The 13573-nt window shown below is 40.0% G+C and overlaps 2 pseudogenes; both read right to left on the bottom strand.

The window, feature by feature from the left end:
* Positions 1-633: 633 nt before the first annotated feature.
* LOC145124393 (epidermis-specific secreted glycoprotein EP1 pseudogene) lies at positions 634-2179 on the bottom strand (annotated as a pseudogene).
* Positions 2180-11336: 9157 nt separating this feature from the next.
* On the bottom strand, positions 11337-12882 carry LOC145124394 (epidermis-specific secreted glycoprotein EP1 pseudogene; annotated as a pseudogene).
* Between the last annotated feature and the right edge of the window lie 691 nt (positions 12883-13573).

Below are 13573 nucleotides of genomic sequence, written 5' to 3' on the forward strand. Positions count from 1 at the left end.
ATCTCGATGGAAACACAACATACATCCAGTGTGTTTTCTTGGAATTCGATCGAAGAAGAAGAAAGAAAGAAGTTAGGAGGTGTTTTTGGGTGGTTTATTAAGTCCGGAGAAGGCGAAGGGGTGTTTACAACCGGTATGAGGGTTGCCGGCAGCCCTTAACTTCGTCTGATATATATATATATATATATATATATATATAAGGCAAAACTTAATAAATGGTCATTGTGGTAGTGAAATCACAGAAATACTCTTCATTTAACAGCAAAAAGCTAACGGAGTTAGCGAAAAGGACCGTTTGTAAAAAAAGTTTTGAAACCACAATGACCATCTGTGAGGTTTTTGTAAATTAGGGACTAAATTTCAGATTTTTAAAAATCACAGGTACCATTTTTGAAGTTTTGTCTAAGAAAAACTACATTTAGTATATGTTTTTTATTGTTCAAAATTTATTAAAAAAATAAATAAAGACAAAGAGTAGATGGAAAATAAAGAAAGAATACGCAGGTTGATGTGATTTTTGTCTTTCATCCCCTGGGGGGTCTATACAAATAGTAGCTCCCCTTTTTTATGTCGTTGTGGAATTTAAAAAACAATCCATCTTTTTTTCTTGTAAACTGTAAATATTTCGTCCACTTGTAGACTGGAAACACATTTATTCTACTGCAAATGTGTTACGCATACCGAAGCGTTTTACATCTTAAAAAGTATACCACATAGTCTCTTTGATTTCGATACAAACACACAATGGAAGGTAAAATACAGAAAAGCAAGTAAACAATGGTATTTCTTCAAATCTTCATCTTCCTTATTTCCTCATTCCTAGTAGACCTATCGAACTACTGAATAGGTGTTTTGATGTACGCCAAATTAGTCGAGTTCCCGACCCTCGTCAACGTTTTCAGCTCGTTAGCGATCCAACACCTCGATAGATCAGTGCGATAGAAATACCCCATACACTTACAGTCCTTTGTGCATTTACTCTCGCAATCTATCTGTTTCATCGGCCCACTCCCCGGAGAGTATTTAGAAGTGAAATGGTCGACCCCTTTGAGCTGGTAGTAACGAGAACCACCCGCCTTACAAGACGGCGTCTTCACGTTGCAGTTTTTGCTCCACGCAAAAACACCCTCCGGCGACGGACACCCAACACACTGGCTGTCCTCACACAGCCCAAACTTGCCGCAGCGTTCAGGCAGTTGGCACTCGTCTTCATATAAACCCCGCCTCGTGGTCTCCATGTTATCGAACAATCTGAACACCAGCCTCCATTGGCTAAAACGCACATTTGGAGGACGATAAGAGTAGAGTCGTAAGTTCCCATCGATGCTTAATCGGATGTAGGATAACGTGTTATTGAATCGGAGTATGTCCATGTCCAAAAAAGGTTGAGCATTAGAGTTTGAAAGATGACACCTAATTGCGTTAAAGTCGTTATTGTATTCGGTTTCCACGATGTCGAATGTTGCATTAACAATAGTCACATTTCGTTGGTTCAATTCCGGATACGCAGGAAACGTGTAAGCCCAGTAAAGCATGTTCTTATAATACAAAGCCAATCTTTTTGGCTCTATCACGAAACTATACACTCCGTTAACGTTGTTCGTCGTTGAAGCTCTGCTGACGAGCTTCGTCGGACCTCCGATCCGGAGAGATTGACCAAACATAAGCGTATCAGTAGGTGAATCAAAGCTTTGCCAGACGAAACCACCCTTGGAGTCACGAAGCACAATGTTACCAGTGGAGAGTATGGCAAAACCGACGACACCCTTGTTGGCGGTGTTGGTTTGCCATGCGATCCGTCCATCTCCGTCGGCGAGTACAAGGTTTCCGTCGGAGCCTAATGAGAATGTGGCGTTTTCGCCAACTGGGTTGCCTCTGTTGGCATCCCACACCCATGGCATGATTGCTTCATCACGTCCGGTTCCCATGCGGAGACTAAGAGTGTAGACGCCGGGGGTGGTGTTGTAGAAACAGAGCTGGAAAGGGGAGGTGTATGGAGGAAGAGGACGATAGTTTGGGGCGTATTCGGAATCGAGTTCTCCAAAATCGCCTTGGTTGACATACCGAAAAGTGTCGGCGGGGGGAACAACGGCGTCGGAGATGGCGAATGATATGAAGATGAAGCACAAAAGGATAAGGGAGAGAGAAGAAGAAGCCATGGTTAGTGGTATTGCCTTGTCGTGTATATATATATATATATATATATATATATATATATATATATATATATATATATATATATATATATATATATAATTTTTTTTAACGAAAGCTTGTTAATTTTATTAAAGTTTTATCCATTATAAAAGGATAGCATTATCAAATAGGCAAATGCGATTACAATTTATTTTTAAAATAACAATATTATGTTTTTATTACTTTTTATTTTTTAATAATTTTATAATTATAATAAGAAGCTATTAAGAAATTATTATTTATATTAGGGTAAATTACATCAATTGTCCCTCGTGGTGGTGTCGTGCACATGTCAGAAAGTGTGTTTAGTCCCTATTTTTCAAAAATTAATTCGGACCGTCCCTCGTTTGTTTTAATCTTGCACACTTCATCCCTCAAGACATAAAAAGACTATTTTACCATTTACAATTTGTTTTTTTAATTTTTTTTATTTGTTTTATCATTTTCAGTTAATAAAAAAAAGAAAAATATATATACACCTACCCACCCCTCCCCCCTTTTCTTTCCCTACATTTCTTTCGTCTCCCTAACTATCTGGAAAGACCAAAACATCACCACCATCGTATTCTCAGATTCAATATTTGCCATTTTCATCTCCGGTTACCCCAAAAACATCTCCGATGACTCTGAACAGAAAAGAAAGAACTCCATTTTTTTTTTCTCTAAGAACTTCACCATTCTCTTTTTCTTGTAGCCCTTTCTCTTTAATAACTCCATTTCATGGACCAAAAAGAAAAAACAGGTTGACGAACCCTGTCAGAAATGGTCAGAGAAGAACAAGAGACAGGTAAACGCAAACCCTAAATCGTCGTCTGCATCTGAAGTGTCATAACACAAACCCTAAATCGATGTCGTATCCCTTCGTCTTTTTAGATGTGCGTCTGAAGGTGGCGATAGGGTTTCAGGTGGTGGCGATAGGAGGTCTGGAAGAGTCACACAGGTGGTGATGATGGCTTGGCAAGGCCACCTTTATCGGGCGAGGCGACGACTTCAGATGTCGCTGGAAGTGGTGTAACATCCGAAATTTCAAGCCTAAAAATTTCATTTTTAATTAAGTAATTCACAACATAGTTTACCAAAACATTTCCCATGCCATGTCATTTGTAAAAAGAAACTTAACAATGTGTCTGAAAATCATATCGTCAAAAGTAAAATAAATCAGAGTATATTCCCAAAAAACTCCATGCAGAAACCATGTGTGTGTGTGCGTGATGCGCTGCTACAACGCCGAGTCCTTCCCCTTAGACGAAGAGGTACCTGAAACCAAAACTAAAACTGTAAACACAAAGCTTAGTGAGTTCCCCCATCATACCACATACCATACAATCACATAGCATACATACTGCCGGGCAATTCTGGGGCGCCCGTCCTACCCATGTCAAGCCATTCTGGGGTGTTGACCTACCCATATCAAGCCATTCTGGGGTGCTGACCTACCCATGTCGAGCCATTCTGGGGTGCTGACCTACCCATGTCGAGCCATTCTTGGGTGCTGACCTACCCTCTGATCTTTCAACCGATCACGGGGACTATTTCACCCCCTATTGCTAACACATAATATCATATCTCAATCATGCTGTCAGACATATCTGGGGTGTCCGACCTACCCGTTGGGTCCTAACGACCGATTCGGGGACTAGTCCCCTCCTACTGATATTATCTTACATAACATAGCAAACTAGCATAGTCACATATCAAGCAAACTAGCATACTCGCATATCAAGCAATAGCAGACCAGACATTTATCACAAAGACAATCATCTCAGCTAAGCAACTACTAGTGGGTCGGCCTTGGTGCCTTAGACCCACTTCTACTGGAAGGTAACTCACCTCGATGTCGCGTAGTGTCGGAACTGTCCTCGGCATGAAGGTCGGCTCTCCTCGACTCCTCAATCCCTACACGACAACCCTCAAGTCATCAAACAGAACATACAACCCTAACCAGGGTCAACTCAAGTCCTTCCCTTTCAAGCCAAAAGTACCTGAAACCATAAATATGAAACCCTAAGTACAAAGCTTAGTGAGTTCCCCCAAAATACCACATACCAAAGCATACAAGTGTCATGGGCTACCCCCATGTTCTTTCCTTGCAATGTTGAGGGTCAAATCCCAGTCTTACATACAAGTGCCATGGGCTACCCCCATGGTCTTTCCTTGCAATGTTGAGGGCCAAATCTCGGTCTTACATACAAGTGCTAGGGGCCAGATTCTGGTCTTTCATACAATTGCCAGGGTCCATATCCCGGTCTTTCATACAATTGCCAGGGGCCATATCCTGGTCTTTCATGCATGCATCACAGATACAACTAGCATTCCACATAATAATTAATGGGCCGGAATTGGTGCCTTGGACCCATGGATATAGTGAGAAAAATTCACCTCACAGTCTGAAAGAATAGGTACACCATTCACTGCTCTAAAAGCTATCTCTACCAGTCATTTATACAATTAACAGGAACCCAAATATCAAACTATAAATCAAATTACCTAAAATGCCCTTAGGTCAAACTTGGTCAAAGTCCTGGTCAAAGTCAAAAGTCAACCGAGTTAACTGGGTCAACTCGGTTGAGTACGCTAGGCGTACTCAACACGTACGCGGGGCGTACTACGCCTTGACCAGGAGTTGAGGGGCTGACCACGTACGTGCAGCGTACCTTTTGGTATGCCCAGCGTACGCGGCTGCCATCCTCCCAATCCATTAAGAGCTTAATCCTTTAAGCTCTTTCGTCCAAAATCCAGATCTAACCCTTAAATGATATCCTTAACCATAAAGTTTCCAACTTTATGGTATTGCATGGCTATTAAGTCTTCAACATCCAAAAACCCTAACTTCTTAACCCATTAAGACATTCAAGACCACGCATGGAGGAAAACTAGGGACCAAGGTCACATTTTTATGGTCCCTAATGAATCCATAATGGATAAAGTTTCCAAATTTATCCATTAGAATGGTCCCAACAAACAAGATCTAGTCTTAAAGTCTCAAAGGGACCAAAAGTGCATCTTTTTCAACTTAATCCATTAAGTCCAAGTCTCTAACCTTCAGATCTAAATCAATATGATGTTTAGATGGATAAACTTTCCAACTTTATCCATAACAAGGTCACAAACTTTCAAGATCTAAACTTTATGCACTTAAAGTGACCAAAAGCTCATAACACCCAAAACTAGCCAGATCTAACAATTTCATCATCAAGATTCAAACTTTATACCTCCAGAAGAAAGATCAATGTGAACAAGGTCTGGATCTACAACCTCCAATGCAAACAATGCTTCTTTAATGAGTTTCTTCTTCTCCAAGGTGCACCAAGAACACTCCAAATCACTTAAAAACACCTTGTTTTTTCTCATAAAGCTCAAACTAGGGTCAGGATTTCAGGAGAGGGTGTTGGAGAGGTGGAGGCTGAGAATGGAATGTGTTTGGGAAGTTAAGGAGCTTAAATAGGGCTCAAATCACGAAAATAGGGTTTAGGCACTGATCGCGTACACCCAACATACTAGGGATGCCCTAGTATGCCCAGTGTACTCCCTGTACGCCCATCGTACACGGCTAACCCAAAAATCGTCCTAACTTCAAATGTTCATAATTTCTTAGTTTCAACTCCGATTTCAACAATATTTATATCGACGTAAATGTATTGAGGAGCTCTACAACCATATCTAATTACTTTTGACTTCAAACAACTCGAACTAAAATCCATAATTCATAAAAAAAAAGTCTGAAACACTACTTTTCCCATTTTATCCTTTGACTCTAAAGCACAAACCGAACTCTTGGATCACATAATATACATTACCCACTTCCAAATGGGTGTAAACCTCTCTTTTCCAAAGCCCAAAGCCTTATGGTACTTGATCTGCGGGTCACAGACCCGAATTATGAAACGAATCGAAACAGGGTGTTACAACTCTCCCCCACTTAAATTACATTTTGTCCTCGAAATCACTCATTGCTACTTTCCAAGCAATCAGACGATCCGACCATATCTTCCAGGTCCCTGATAAAAGTCGACCCTAACATACGATGACCTTCCAATACTCGAACCCATCCTTAGTAGAACTCACATACTGATGATGGATGAATCCTTGCTCCCACTGACCTTAACCAATAAAGGATAGGCGTCATTACTCAACTCAAAACCAGGAATCTGATACCTTATCTAACTTCCCGACATACAAAACCATTCTAAATCACAGCCAATATGACTCCACTTTGCAATCTAATCCGAGCGACATCCTTACAACCGTAAATTATGCTGCTGATCAACATTCACATTTTCAATCTATCCAAAATATTTTGAGCTCTGAGCTGATCTACAAATTATCTGGAGCGCCAGATTCCCGACCGGCCGCTTAAACCGACATCCTTTCAAACGACTATACCACGAGTCTCTATCCAAGAGTTTGTCTGGCAAAGCTACCCTAACCTACTTGTATATAAGTCTTCAACAACCCTCCTGTTCCAACCAGGGATATCATAACCAACCATCACACTGATTCAATGTAGCTTACTTTGCTCTAGTAGAATGTTACACGCCCAGTTGTACTCTTACATCACAAACGACGTCATACGGCCCACAACCTTCCTTGATTCCACGAATGTTGTGGCCTTCCTACAATCTCACAACACCTCTATTACCACCTGCCAACCTAGTGAATACTAAGACCACCCCGCAGTATTACAACACTTTTATCACTACCGGCCAACCTAGTGAATGCTACAACCACCCCGTAGTCTTACAACACTTCCATCACTACCAGCTAAGCTACTGAATGTTACGGCCACCCCGCAGTCTTACAACATTTCCATCACTACCTATTAACTTAGTGAATGATACGGCCACCCCGCAGTTTTACAACACTTCCATCACTACCTTCTAACCTAATGAATGCTACGGCCACCCCACAGTCTTACAACGCTTTCATCACTACCTGCTAACCTAGTGAATGCTACGGCTACCCCATAGTCTTACAACACTTCCATACTGCCATGGACCCAACCCATTGTCTTACCGTCCATCTACCATACCAACCATAATCATCATGGTTCAAAACCACATCCGGCTATACCCCAATCAGATGTCTAGGTTATGCTTCAAACCCCAAAGCCTTCTGTTGGGTCATATTTAAATGGTTTATGTTGGGCTTCTAGTTTATTATTGTACTTGGGCTTAGTTATGTTTATTGTTAGTGGGCTTATGGTGTTTTCGGTTATGGGGACCGAAATCACATAGTGAATTCGGTCAAATTGGGCTTGGGCCTGTTAAGGCTTTGTACTAGGTTAGTATAAATAGCTTTTCAGTCGTTTAGGAGTTCTAGTTGTTTATCATAATTGTATTCGGCTGTTAAGAGGTTCTTGGTGTACCAGACAATTTCAACTAATAAATTGTGTGCATTAAGAGTTATTTGTGTGTTCTTGAATCACTATCTGATTTATATTCCACATTCTTTAGATAGTTTGATTGATATCATATTGATCGAAGTGTTTTATGACTTACAATTGGTATCAGAACATTGAATAGGTATCAATCGATTCAAGGACCTTGGGGACTCATTTTTAGCTGTTTTGAGATCATTGGTTTAATCGAAAATTGATAAGTTTCGATTTAAATTGATAAAATTATTGTTGTTCATCGATTAACTGTTCTTGGGATTCTTCATATTCATCGTGTTCTTCGTGGATCTTCATCTGAATTTTCGGGATTAATAAGATCTTCGTGGATCCTTATAAACTAAAATCATGAAATTTAAGGGTTTTCGGTGGGTCTTGGTCAAAGTTGAAGGTTTTCGGTCAACGTCTTTACCGAATCTGTATAAGTAATAAGCACTTTTCGGTTTTCGTTCTCGGCCGAAATCAACTGTTCTCGGTCAACACTTTTTGGAGTTTTCGGTCAACTCACCTGTTGACTTTCCTTCTTTTCGGTCAAAATTGTTTTGGTGTTCTCGGTTTTGTTAATTAAAATGGAATCTCAGTACAACAATTCAGTGCATCAGGAGTTGGATTCTATTATGGGGACTGCCACTCGAATTCCTCGTCTTTTGTCCGCTGATGGGTTTCAGGAATGGAAATTCAGAATTGAGAAGTACATTAAAATGAAGGATGCCAAGATATTGAGGAGCATTCTCAGAGGTCCAGCCATGATTACAACAACTTTGGATGATGAAGCTAAAACTGTTGTTGATAAAAGGATAGAGAACTACACGGATGAGGACTTTGAAAAGATTGAAGAACATGATAGAGTTCTTGCCACTCTTACCATGGCCTTATCTCCTGAAATTGCCCAAGGCTTTAGGAAATATACGTCTGAAAAGGATTTATAGGAGGCTGTGATTGAGGTTTATGAGGGAAATGAGGACATGAGGCAGAGCAGACAAAATCTACTTCGACAGAGGTTCAACATATTTCATCATGTTCTAGGGGAGTCTCTAGAAGTCCAGCTGCAAATATTTGTTACTCTCACTACAGAGATGAGTACGGATGGGATCGATTTACCACGTACAAAGATTAACAAGAAGCTGCTGAATTCTCTTCCACGTAGTTGGGACATGAATGTGTCAGTGATCAAAAAGACTAGAGATTTGAGCAAGCTTTCTCTTGCAGAAGTGATGGATATAATCAAGGCATGTGACATGGATGATAAGCAGCGCGAAATCAACCATGTGAATTCCTATTCTTCTGCCAATCTAGGAATCTCAACAAATAGTGCCTTCTCAGCTCAACAGACACATTCTGTTCATCCTATTGTACCTCATAAACATCTGGCACCTTCGAGTTCTTCTGGTTCAAGTTCTAAAGCCACAACTACAGTTCAAACTTCATCAATTCCAAAAGAGGTTGTGGGCAGGAGCATTGGCAGATTTTGATGTTCATCTTGTGGAGAAGCGGTAAAGTCAGCCAGCAATAAACCAAGGGGGAGATTGTTGGGTCTTTTCTAAATGGTTTATGTTGGGCTTCTAGTTTATTATTGTACTTGGGCGTAGTTATGTTTATTGTTAGTGGGCTTATGGTGTTTTCGGTTATGGGGAACGAAATCACATAGTGATTTCGGTCAGCTTGGGCTTGGGCCTGTTAAGGCTTTGTACTAGGTTAGTATAAATAGATTTTCAGCCGTTTAGGAGTTCTAGTTGCTGATCATAATTGTATTCGGCTATTAAGAGGTTCTTGGTGTACCAGACGATTTCAACTAATAAATCGTGTGCATTAAGAGTTATTTGTGTGTTCTTGAATCACTATATGATTTATATTCCACACTGTTTAGATAGTTTGATTGATATCATATTGATCTAAGTGTTTTGGGACTTACACCTTCATCATACAAGAATAGGCAGGGAAGCTCTAGCACAATCCCTCCACATGATCCTAATCACATGCCCGCCATGCACCACCACTAATGCGCAAGGTAACCTGAAATCCCATTCCTTGTGCAATCCCTTAGTCCAAGCGGTTCTCCCCCACTTGGATTCAACGGCGCTCTTCCAACCACAAAATTAATAGATTTCTAATCTATTTCGCAACCTGACTACTCGAAGTTGTCGACAACCTGAGCCCACAAGTACTAGCGTTTCATTACCAGCCAATCCTAGCGAACACACACCTGCCAAAATTGAATGAATACTCCCCAAAATCACAACGGAATCAATATTCCAGAGCGCTTTCCACTTAATCCATTATAAGTCTTCGGTGACTTTATCGGATGACGAATAACAAAATTTCAACTATCGAAACAGGTGCCCAACCAATTTAACAACCTACTTGCACTAGAGTAATTCTCATGCGAACCTGCAACTAACCACACATCGAAGGTATGAACTTGACAATTACCGATCTTAGACCCACGATCAATCCAATTCCTCATTGCCTCATATCCCAGAATGACCCATACAAATCCTGCATTCAAACCCAACATGCCTACCTTGCAGATTCCTTGAGTTCCTTACTGATACCACCAAAGATCAAACCGGTTGTTGGTCTTCTCTCACTTAAAGCTTGCTCTGACGGTGGTGAATGCCTCCCACATCAAAATCCAAAATGGCTCACCCGAATATCTTCTAAGCACGTCTCTCGGTATGCAAAATGGCATATGAAGATTCTCAAAATAAAACATCTAGACCATCATGAGGTAAAATTTTAATTTCTAGGTGGAGACTTAGATAAACCCCACATAGCGTCTCAAACACAACATACCATCACAAACGCAAACAACAAGAGCATGAAGGAGGGAAAACAACACATGCCTACTGTTGGATTAATGTCTAAGTCCATAACTATATTTGGTATGTACTTGACCCGACCCGGCATGGTCCATTTGGGTTGCACTTCACCGGCACAATTTATATGGATAGTCTTTTGAGAATAGTATATTTATGATTTATATTAATATATTATAAGTTCTAATATATGAATATGGAATCATATTATTTAATTAATATTGATCAAGAATTAATTTAGAATTAATTAAGTGATCAAAAAGAACTAATTAAATATGGACTCTTATAGATATATGGAATGGGCCAAGTTCATTTAGGTTGGGCTAAGCTTTCATGGATGGTCCATGGAGCTTTTAACCCATGGATCCTATGTAAATAAAAGGTCATGGGTATTAGGGTTTATATGGATGTAACCCTAATCCTCCATAATATATAAAGGGGTCCTTGGCTCACAAAATTGACACAAGTGTGTGAAAATAAGAGTGGGCCGATTTTAGTGTGCATACATATTCTCTCAAGTTCTTCCAAGGTGAAATCACAGAAATACTCTTCATTTAACAGCAAAAAGCTAACGGAGTTAGCGAAAAGGACCGTTTGTAAAAAAAAATTTGAAACCACAATGACCATCTGTGAGGTTTTTGTAAATTAGGGACTAAATTTCAGATTTTTGAAAATCACAGGAACCATTTTTGAAGTTTTGTCTAAGAAAAACTACATTTAGTATATGTTTTTTATTGTTCAAAATTTATTAAAAAAATAAATAAAGACAAAGAGTAGATGGAAAATAAAGAAAGAATACGCAGGTTGATGTGATTTTTGTCTTTCATCCCCTGGGGGGTCTATACAAATAGTAGCTCTCCTTTTTTATGTCGTTGTGGAATTTAAAAAACAATCCATCTTTTTTTCTTGTAAACTGTAAATATTTCGTCCACTTGTAGACTGGAAACACATTTATTCTACTGCAAATGTGTTACGCATACCGAAGCGTTTTACATCTTAAAAAGTATACCACATAGTCTCTTTGATTTCGATACAAACACACAATGGAAGGTAAAATACAGAAAAGCAAGTAAACAATGGTATTTCTTCAAATCTTCATCTTCCTTATTTCCTCATTCCTAGTAGACCTATCGAACTACTGAATAGGTGTTTTGATGTACGCCAAATTAGTCGAGTTCCCGACCCTCGTCAACGTTTTCAGCTCGTTAGCGATCCAACACCTCGATAGATCAGTGCGATAGAAATACCCCATACACTTACAGTCCTTTGTGCATTTACTCTCGCAATCTATCTGTTTCATCGGCCCACTCCCCGGAGAGTATTTAGAAGTGAAATGGTCGACCCCTTTGAGCTGGTAGTAACGAGAACCACCCGCCTTACAAGACGGCGTCTTCACGTTGCAGTTTTTGCTCCACGCAAAAACACCCTCCGGCGACGGACACCCAACACACTGGCTGTCCTCACACAGCCCAAACTTGCCGCAGCGTTCAGGCAGTTGGCACTCGTCTTCATATAAACCCCGCCTCGTGGTCTCCATGTTATCGAACAATCTGAACACCAGCCTCCATTGGCTAAAACGCACATTTGGAGGACGATAAGAGTAGAGTCGTAAGTTCCCATCGATGCTTAATCGGATGTAGGATAACGTGTTATTGAATCGGAGTATGTCCATGTCCAAAAAAGGTTGAGCATTAGAGTTTGAAAGATGACACCTAATTGCGTTAAAGTCGTTATTGTATTCGGTTTCCACGATGTCGAATGTTGCATTAACAATAGTCACATTTCGTTGGTTCAATTCCGGATACGCAGGAAACGTGTAAGCCCAGTAAAGCATGTTCTTATAATACAAAGCCAATCTTTTTGGCTCTATCACGAAACTATACACTCCGTTAACGTTGTTCGTCGTTGAAGCTCTGCTGACGAGCTTCGTCGGACCTCCGATCCGGAGAGATTGACCAAACATAAGCGTATCAGTAGGTGAATCAAAGCTTTGCCAGACGAAACCACCCTTGGAGTCACGAAGCACAATGTTACCAGTGGAGAGTATGGCAAAACCGACGACACCCTTGTTGGCGGTGTTGGTTTGCCATGCGATCCGTCCATCTCCGTCGGCGAGTACAAGGTTTCCGTCGGAGCCTAATGAGAATGTGGCGTTTTCGCCAACTGGGTTGCCTCTGTTGGCATCCCACACCCATGGCATGATTGCTTCATCACGTCCGGTTCCCATGCGGAGACTAAGAGTGTAGACGCCGGGGGTGGTGTTGTAGAAACAGAGCTGGAAAGGGGAGGTGTATGGAGGAAGAGGACGATAGTTTGGGGCGTATTCGGAATCGAGTTCTCCAAAATCGCCTTGGTTGACATACCGAAAAGTGTCGGCGGGGGGAACAACGGCGTCGGAGATGGCGAATGATATGAAGATGAAGCACAAAAGGATAAGGGAGAGAGAAGAAGAAGCCATGGTTAGTGGTATTGCCTTGTCGTGTATATATATATATATATATATATATATATATATATATATATATATATATAATTTTTTTTAACGAAAGCTTGTTAATTTTATTAAAGTTTTATCCATTATAAAAGGATAGCATTATCAAATAGGCAAATGCGATTACAATTTATTTTTAAAATAACAATATTATGTTTTTATTACTTTTTATTTTTTAATAATTTTATAATTATAATAAGAAGCTATTAAGAAATTATTATTTATATTAGGGTAAATTACATCAATTGTCCCTCGTGGTGGTGTCGTGCACATGTCAGAAAGTGTGTTTAGTCCCTATTTTCAAAAATTAATTCGGACCGTCCCTCGTTTGTTTTAATCTTGCACACTTCATCCCTCAAGACATAAAAAGACTATTTTACCATTTACAATTTGTTTTTTTAATTTTTTTTATTTGTTTTATCATTTTCAGTTAATAAAAAAAAGAAAAATATATATACACCTACCCACCCCTCCCCCCTTTTCTTTCCCTACATTTCTTTCGTCTCCCTAACTATCTGGAAAGACCAAAACATCACCACCATCGTATTCTCAGATTCAATATTTGCCATTTTCATCTCCGGTTACCCCAAAAACATCTCCGATGACTCTGAACAGAAAAGAAAGAACTCCATTTTTTTTTCTCTAAGAACTTCACCATTCTCTTTTTCTTGTAGCCCT

Source organism: Lactuca virosa, chromosome 7 (genome assembly GCF_052849685.1).
Source record: "Lactuca virosa cultivar CGN04683 chromosome 7, Lactuca_virosa_CGN04683_v6, whole genome shotgun sequence".
NCBI lineage: Eukaryota > Viridiplantae > Streptophyta > Magnoliopsida > Asterales > Asteraceae > Lactuca > Lactuca virosa.